At 41.5% G+C, this 8,556-nt stretch overlaps 1 gene across 1 annotated transcript; it reads left to right on the top strand.

Annotated features, from left to right (window-relative positions):
- ADH4 (alcohol dehydrogenase 4) lies at positions 1,856 to 2,856 on the top strand (the record flags this gene model as incomplete). The annotated part of the gene is given in 1 exon segment (NM_001315670.1): positions 1,856 to 2,856. The product of NM_001315670.1 is annotated as an alcohol dehydrogenase 4 (class II), pi polypeptide (mRNA).

Here is an 8,556-nt window from a genome sequence, read left to right as displayed (position 1 = left end):
AGCCAGGAAGCGCTGTGCAATCGATTGTTTAAGATACACAGATTAACCTCAGTGAGTTGCTAACTAACTTGGGCATGAGTAGCACTATTTAAGCAAAAATGTATTACGACCAATTTCTTTTTTTTCTGTTTTTTTTCTTCCTTTGTAAAAGTGTAATTGAAAGAAAAATTGTGGCTTTGAATAGTGGGGTTTCTTTTTAAAATAAATAATGGTTTTAAGCTTCTGGATACAATTATGAAAGCATTTCTTTTGAAGTATAATTTTGTATGTTGCAATTACTTGTATTTTACGACTTTGATGTTATTTGCAAAATCAAGGCTGTTAAAGAATTTAACTCGCTTCAGGAAATAAATTCAAGAACATAATGATTTCATTTTCATTGGTGGCAAACATAATATTTGGTTTGGAGTAAGACTTAGTTTTTCCACCACCTAATCAAAATTATTTTGTGGCACAGTCGGTTAAGGATCTGGCATTGTCACTGCAGTGGCCTGGGTTGCAGCTGTGGCGTGGGTTCAATCCCTGGTTTGGGAACTTCCATGAGCCGAGGGTGTGGCCAAAAAGAATTATTTAAATCTTGATTTAATTTTTCTGCTAGTTGAAAGAAATGTCTTTACAATATCGTATTTAATAACAAAAGTCTGGCTGTTTTCTTCTTTAGTGTTAGTGGCTACTATATTTTAACAAGGATTTTTTTTTCCTACTGGAGTTTGGAATATATTGATTATTTCAGACTTGCCATTTATGCTAAAGGATGAAGTAAGATCTACAGCTCTTTTTTTAAGGTGTTGACATAATTTTTTTTAGCGTTATGATTTAGAATGTTTTTTTTCCTTAGAGCCTTAATTTGTTCAGAAAGTTCATTCATCCTCCACTAAAAAAACAAAGTTTCTCTATTTTGTGTGCCTCCTGTATGCTCTTATCCTCTGTATGAATAAGTTCTAATTGATATTTTTATAATTTTTTTGTCTTTTTAGGGCCTCACCCACAGCATATAGAAGTTTTCAGGCTAGGGGTGGAATCAGAGCTGCAGCTGCCCACCTATGCCAAAGCAATGCAGGATCCCAGCTGCATCCTTGACCTACGCTGCAGTTTGCAACAATGCTGGATCCTTAACCCACTGAGCAAAGCCAGGGTTTGTTGTTGTCGCTGAGCCACAGCGGAACTCCTAATTGATATTTTTAATGTATTGGTTTCTTTTTTCTCACAGCAGCAAGTGCGTAACTCTAGAGGCTAGTGAGCCCTGAAGTGTCATCAGTCAGATGGCTGGCTGGCCCAAGCTGGACCAGGATTATTCTGCCAATTTGTTGATGTAGACTTATATCTCTGTAGGGACCTCTAAATGGCTCTGGCTGCTGGAGTAAGGTACTAAAGACCACTCATCCCAGTGTCTGCTTGACTGGCTAGGCTATAGAATTTGTTCTTTGATTCGGAAGCACAGTGTTGTATTTCTCTAATGTCCAAATGGCTGCTTTGCACACCTGTTATTAGCATAAGGCAGATGTTTATTTTATCAAGCTGTTTCATCTCTATATAACTAAAAAACAGAAGTTTCCAAAGATCTGCCTTCACTTTAAAAATAGTCCTTAGATTAAGAAATTAGGAGTTCCCGTCGTGGCGCAGTGGTTAACGAATCCCACTAGGAACCATGAGGTTGCGGGTTCGGTCCCTGCCCTTGCTCAGTGGGTTAACGATCCAGTCCAGCGTTGCCGTGAGCTGTGGTGTAGGTTGCAGACGTGGCTCGGATCCTGCGTTGCTGTGGCAGTGGCGTAGGCTGGTGGCTACAGCTCTGATTCGACCCCTAGCCTGGGAATTTCCATATGCCGCGGAAGCGGCCCAAGAAATAGCTAAAAAGACAAAAAAAAAAAAAAAAAGAAATTAAGCTTAAACCTTAATTTATTAAATCCAAGGATTAAGTCCCCGTCTACCTCTCAGTGAAATGCAGATGCTCACCACTGTATTGCTGCCATTAACTCATGTCAGAGCTCCTTGCCAATAATCGGAATTGGAAAATTTTCTCTTAAAAAAAAAGAAAATTCAGCAACATTTTTCTTTACTGTCTTTATATGTGCATCTCAAAAGCATATATTCCAAACTGGAGCAGAAAGTCAGATTTCTCAATTGCACTTTCCTTAGAACTCTCTGATTTGCAGACTTAAGCTCTCCTCTATTTGCTTGTGAATAAGAATATTTTCTTTTTAAAGTGTTCTACTTTGAAAACAATTGTTTATTTGTTATTTGGTCAAAATAATGGCACTATAAAGAAACAGTGGTTTCGTTTCAGTAAGTATTTTTGAGATGATGGTCTGAAAGCCAGATTATTTAAGTCAGTTTGTGACCTTGCTACAAGGCGTATGGATTGGAAAATTCAGATACATTCAAAATTATGGGTTCATTTAAAAGTTTTCTACCTTTTGGGTAGGAGACTAATTCTTCACTGAGTATCATGGTTTTATCTTAGGTAATTAGCAAACATATGTTTGATTCTTTTTTAAGAATTAAGATTAATTAAAATATGAAACATTAACAGAGGGTTAAAACAAAAGCTACTTCAACTGCAATAAAATACAGGAAGCCCAAAATCTATGAACTGAGTGTTCAGTTAGCTTTGCCCACTGAGTTCATTTTTATGTCAATAGAACAATGGATCAGATGGACTTTGAACTCATGAATATAAAGAATTGTTTTCACATAAACTGCTTTGGAAGAACTGATGCTTGCCGCTACCTAAAGTTTTGGATATATCAATATAGTGAACTAATTAATACCTACGAAATAAAGCATACTATGATTACTCCAGTTTGATCTGATATGTGTGATTTTTTTTAGATTGGTGAATCAAAATATAATAAAGACTATACAATCTGTATCACTATGGATAACTTCATTTTTATTCCATGTTCTCAGTCTTAAGAGCTTGGATTGATTTGTATAGTCTAAGTTCCTCAAATTCCTGTTTCTTGGAGTTCCCGTCGTGGCACAGTGGAAGCGAATACGACTAGGAACCATGAGGTTGCAGATTCCATCCCTGCCCTTGCTCAGTGGGTTAAGGATCCGGAGTTGCTGTGAGCTGTGGTGTAGGTCACAGACACAGCTCAGATCTGATGTTGCTGTGGCTGTGGTGTAGGCCGGCAGCTGTAGCTCAAATTGGACCCCTAGCCTGGGAACCTCCATATACCGCAGGTGCGGCCCTAAAAAGCAAAAAAATTTAAAAAACTAAAAAAAAAATTCTTGTTTCTTGAATTATCAATGGGACTCATTATCTCATAGGTCTGCAAATTAACCAAGTGCCCTATTAAGAAAGCATTAGAAAATTTAAAGCAGACACTTCAAATACGAGGAGCTATGTGGTTATGAAAATTCAAGAAAACACTGAAAATATGGAAATCGAATATAAGAGCTTCATAATAAATGTACTTTTGGCATATGTCTGTCTGCACTGATAAACTTAATGTTGAAGTTGATTCCATTCTGAGCAAATTATACCTCAAGGATATGGGCCAAGGAAAAGATATCCATTGTCTGCAAATTCCTTTAAATTCCTTATAATTCAACTTAATTCGCAAATGTTATGTGATTGGATTAAATGACAGTACATTCCTTTTTACATAACAGACATTTTGGGTGGGAGAAGGACTTGAACTTTGGATCTCTCCATAGTTCCTGAGTAACAGGGTTTCATTTTCTGATTGTTAAATGTGCAATGGCTTTCAGAGTTCCCATTGTGGCACAGTGGAAACGAATCCACTAGGAACCACGAGGTTGCGGGTTCCATCTCTGGCCTTACTCAGTGGGTTAAGGATCTGGCATTGCAGTGAGCTGTGGTGTAGGCCGGCAGCTGTAGCTCCAATTCAACCCCTAGCCTGGAAACTTCCACATGCCATGGGTGCAGCCCTAAAAAGCAAAAAAAAAAAAAAGTTAATGGTTTTGATTCAGTCAAAATATGGCCTTACCTTGAACTTGTGGGACTGGGGAAGGGGTTTTCAATAGAACCTGTCTTGTCTTCTTTGCTGAATATATTCCACAACTCTACCTCATAGAGCCTCTGAGAGAGGCACTTCAAGATTACTAATAGAGTGGGGTTCCTGCTGTGGTGCAGTGGGTTCAGGAGTGGCATTGTCTCTGCAATGGCTCACATCACTGCTGAGGTGCCAGTTTGATTTCTGACCCACCCAGCTCAGTGGATTAAGGATCTGGCATTGCTGCAGCTGTGGTATAGGTTGCAGCTCTGGCTTGAATTTGATCCCTAGCCCTGGGAACTTCCACATGCTGTGGGTGTGTCTAAAAAATGTTTTTTTTAATTTAAAAAAAATTATGGGTAGCAAGTAGTGTGGTTCTATACATGTTGCCATGTATCAACGAATCCGACTAGGAACCATGAAATTGCAAGCTCGATCCCTGGCCTCGCTCAGTGGGTTAAGGATCCGGTGTTGCCGTGAGCTGTGGTGTAGGTCGCAGACGTGGCTGGGATCTGGCATGGCTGTGGCTGTGGCGTAGGCCGGCCGATTGGACCCCTAGCCTGGGAACTTCCGTATGATATGCCGCGGGTGTGGCCCTAAAAAGACGAAAGGCAAATAAATAAATAAATAAAAATTCAACTTGGAGGTCCATCCTTTTAAGTTCAATGTGTATATTGTAAATGTTAGAATTTACAGCCTTTAGAATTCTAAGGAAACGTTTTGCTTTCTCTTTGATTTTATTTTGATGGCAGTGTAAATTTGAGTCCCTCTGTTTTAAGAGATGACAGGAGATACCTTGGTATACAAGGCATTTTTATTAGGAAAATGCAGCTGTTTTATTGAGTAGTTACAGTGCTGTGCATTTTACACACATTTCATTTAATCCTCCCAGCGACTCTGAGATTGGACGCTATCATTCCCTGTTTACAGAGGAGGTAACTGAGGCTTGGTTACTTAACAAAGGTTAAGTGACAAAACTGACATTTGAGCCCAGCTCTTTCTTCCTTCAAAGACTGTGCTCTTAACCACTGTGTATCCTGGCTTCTAAGAAACAATAGATTTTTTTTTCTTTTTTCTTTTTTGTCTTTTCTAGGGCCACACCCGCGGCATATGGAAGTTCCCAGGCTAGGGGTCGAATGGGAGCTGTAGCCACCAGCCTACACCACAGCCACAGCATCGCGGGATCCGAGCCGCATCTGCGACCTACACCACAGCTCACGGCAACGCCGGATCCTTAACCCACTGAGCGAGGCCAGGGATCGAACCCGCATCCTCATGGATACTAGTCTGGTTCATTAACCAGGGAGCCACAACGGGAACTCCAAGAAACCATGGATTTTGTAAAAAACTGTATGCTTGATATTGAATGGTTACAGAAATCTGACATCTGTACTCTTCTGTCCTGCAAATAGTCACCCCATAAGTGTTCTTTAGTATCCTTCAAATAACTTGAGTTTTGTCCAGCCTACTTGAAGCGAGGATGTATGTTGTGGCAGCGTGCCTTTTGAAAGATCAAACCAAGGCCAGTTTATGCTGTACCTCATTTGTAATGTTAAGCCCTGAATATCACATTTTTTTTCCAGAGTAGCTTCATCTAGTTATTCTGATCACGTATCATTATCATTCTGCCCTCAAACTGTTCTGCCCCATGAATCATTTTGACTGTGCATTAGTGTGTTTGAGACTAAATGGAACTGTCTCTCTCCTCCCTTTACCTAAATTAATGCCATCCCTACCCCCAAGCTGTTCCCCCACTTTAAGTGCACTGTAGCCTTGACACTCAGCAATCCTTGCTAGGTGGTTCTGAGCCCAGTACGCAGTTCCTACTCTTAGATTTAGAGCCTTTTTGAGAGGATTTCAAGAAGTCCTTATCCATGTACTTAGCGTCCAACCATAATCCTCAACACTCCCTCCTTACCTCATCCGCTCTCCGATACTTCCTCGGCTCTAGCCATGCTGGCCCTCATGTTATCCTCAAAGACCCTAAGGGTGCCCTCACTTCAAGGCCCTTGTACTTGCTCTTCCACCTGTAAAGATCCTGCCCAGCTATCCTCGCGGCTCACCCTCTGGTCCCATTGAGGTCTCTTTTCAAGTGTAACTGTATCCCCTGACAACGCTGACACGGCGCCCCCTGCCCCCACCACTTCCATTCCCCTTAACTCTCTCACTTACTACTTACCACCTGTTACCATCTCACATCCTATGTATTTCACTTGTTAATCTGTATTTCCTGTATGTCTCCCACTAGAAGGTAAACTTCATGAAAGCAGGAATTACTGTTTACTACTCTGTCCCAGTCCTTCGAAGAATGCCTGGCACGTAGTTTACACTGAATAAATAACTGCTGATTGGAGTTCCCATCGTGACTTAGTGGTTAACGAATCCGATTAGGAACCATGAGGTTGCGGGTTAGATCCCTGGCCTTGCTCAGTGGGTTAAGGATCCAGTGTTGCCGTGAGCTGTGGTGTAGGTTGCAGATGCGGCTCCGATCCCGCGTTGCTGTGGCTCTGGTGTAGGCCGGTGGCTACAGCTCCGATTAGATCCCTAGTGGGGGAACCTCCATGTGCCGCGGGAGCGGCCCAAGAAATAGCAAAAAGACCAAAAAAATAAATAAATAAAAATAAACAACTGCTGCTGGATGAGTGGTCATCATGTATAATAGCTAAACAGTTAAGTGCTTAATACCTTATTTCATCAAATCTAAGACGCCATCAATTGTAAGATAAATACTGCCAATTAAATTATGAGGCCTCGGGAGTTCCCACTGTGGCGCAGCAGAAACAAATCCGACTAGGAGCCATGAGGTTGTGGGTTTGATCCCTGGCCTCGCTCAGTGGGTTAAGGATGCGGCGTTGCCGTGAGCTGGGGTGTAGGTCGAAGACACGGGATCCCGTGTCGCTGTGGCTGTGGTGTAGGCCAGCAGCTATAGCTCCAGTTGGACCCCTAGCCTGGGAATCTCCTCCATATGCCACAGGTGAGTCCTCTACTGGTTTCAAAGATGTGGAAGAAGTGTTTATCTTAGAGCACATGGTACTCCAGGCACTGTGGAGTGTGCTGTACGTGAATTACAACACCTACCATTAATCTATTGAATGCATCTGGGGTTCAGAGCCAGTACCTTTAAGCACTCTATCATTACAACCTACCTTTTAGTATGACATGCTGCTTCCTGTGTCATTTCAATTACCAAAACAGAAGTTTTTATCTGTGGTTGCTATAATTTTCAATTTCTTCTTTTTTTGTCTTTTTACCTTTTCTAGGGCCGTTCCCACGGCATATGGAGTTCCCAGGCAAGGGGTCTAATCGGAGCTGTAGCCACCGGTCTACACCAGAGCCACAGCAACGTGGGATCCGAGCCGCGACTGCGACCTACACCACAGCTCACGGCAACACTGGATCTTTAACCCACTGAACAAGGCCAGGGATCGAACTCGTGTCCTCATGGATACTAGCCGGTTCATTAACCAGGGAGCCACAATGGGAACTCCATAATTTTCAATTTTAAAACAGAAAATTTAATATTTGTGTTTCCTTTTTTTTTTTCTGGCCACCTTATGGCATAAGGAGTTCCCCAGGCAAGCAGCTGCTGAAATGCTTGGTCCCTAACCCACTGGGCTGCACCGGGAATTGAACCTGCATCCCAGCACTCCCAAGAGGCCCCCAATACTGTTGTGCCACAGCAGGAACTCCTTGTGTTTCCTTCTTTTAAATGTTACATAGCATGGCATAGCAGGTATATCAGAAAAGGATTTGAATCCTGGCTCTTCCTACACACAGTAGCGCTCTGATCTTGGACAAGTTACTTAGCCTCTCAAAGCCTAGGCTTCTCCATCTGTAGGATGGAGGTGGTACTACTACCTATCTTGTAGTGTTTTAAAGGGAATTAAATAAGAATGCCAGCAAACATACATAGTAAGCAATAAACGTGAGGTGTTTTTTCTTTTTCTTTTTTAGGGCTGTACCTGCAGCATATGAAAGTTCCCAGGCTAGGGGTCAAATCAGAGCTGCAGCTGCTGGTCTATGCCACAGCCACAGCAATGCCAGATATAGGCTGTATGCAGTCTATGCCATAGCTTATGGCCTTCACCCACTGATGGAGGCCAGGGATTGAACCTGCATCCTCATGGATACTAGTCAGGTTCTTAACCCACTGATCCACAGTAGGAACTCCCAATGTGAACTTTTAAAAAAATAATACAGATTGGTATCTGCTTCCTAAAGATGATAAATGTCAAATGTTTAGACAAGATCATGGGAGGAGGAAGTGAAAAGAGAGAATAGGGCTGAGATTAAGACTTAAGGAATAGCACTCCACTCAAACTAGTTTAAAAATAGAGGAATGAATTATGTAGTAATTGAATAAGTTGCAAAGAATCCAATTGAAGGAAGTACGTTTGAGACTCAAAGGGGTAGAGTTAAATTATAAAGCTTCGACTGAGAGTAAACATGATAACTACCAAGAAAGTTTAGAAAAAAATGAGTGATAACTTGTACTGTATTTATTAAGATGTGTTATAAAGCTAGGATCAAATATTATATCTAATAGACCATCAATTTAATGGACAACACACATACTTTGTGTATTTGGCATTTGATA

Source organism: Sus scrofa, chromosome X, assembly GCF_000003025.6.
Source record: "Sus scrofa isolate TJ Tabasco breed Duroc chromosome X, Sscrofa11.1, whole genome shotgun sequence".
Lineage (NCBI taxonomy): Eukaryota > Metazoa > Chordata > Mammalia > Artiodactyla > Suidae > Sus > Sus scrofa.
Note: the sequence above shows the minus strand (reverse complement) of the source record. Positions and strands in the feature narration are given on the sequence as shown.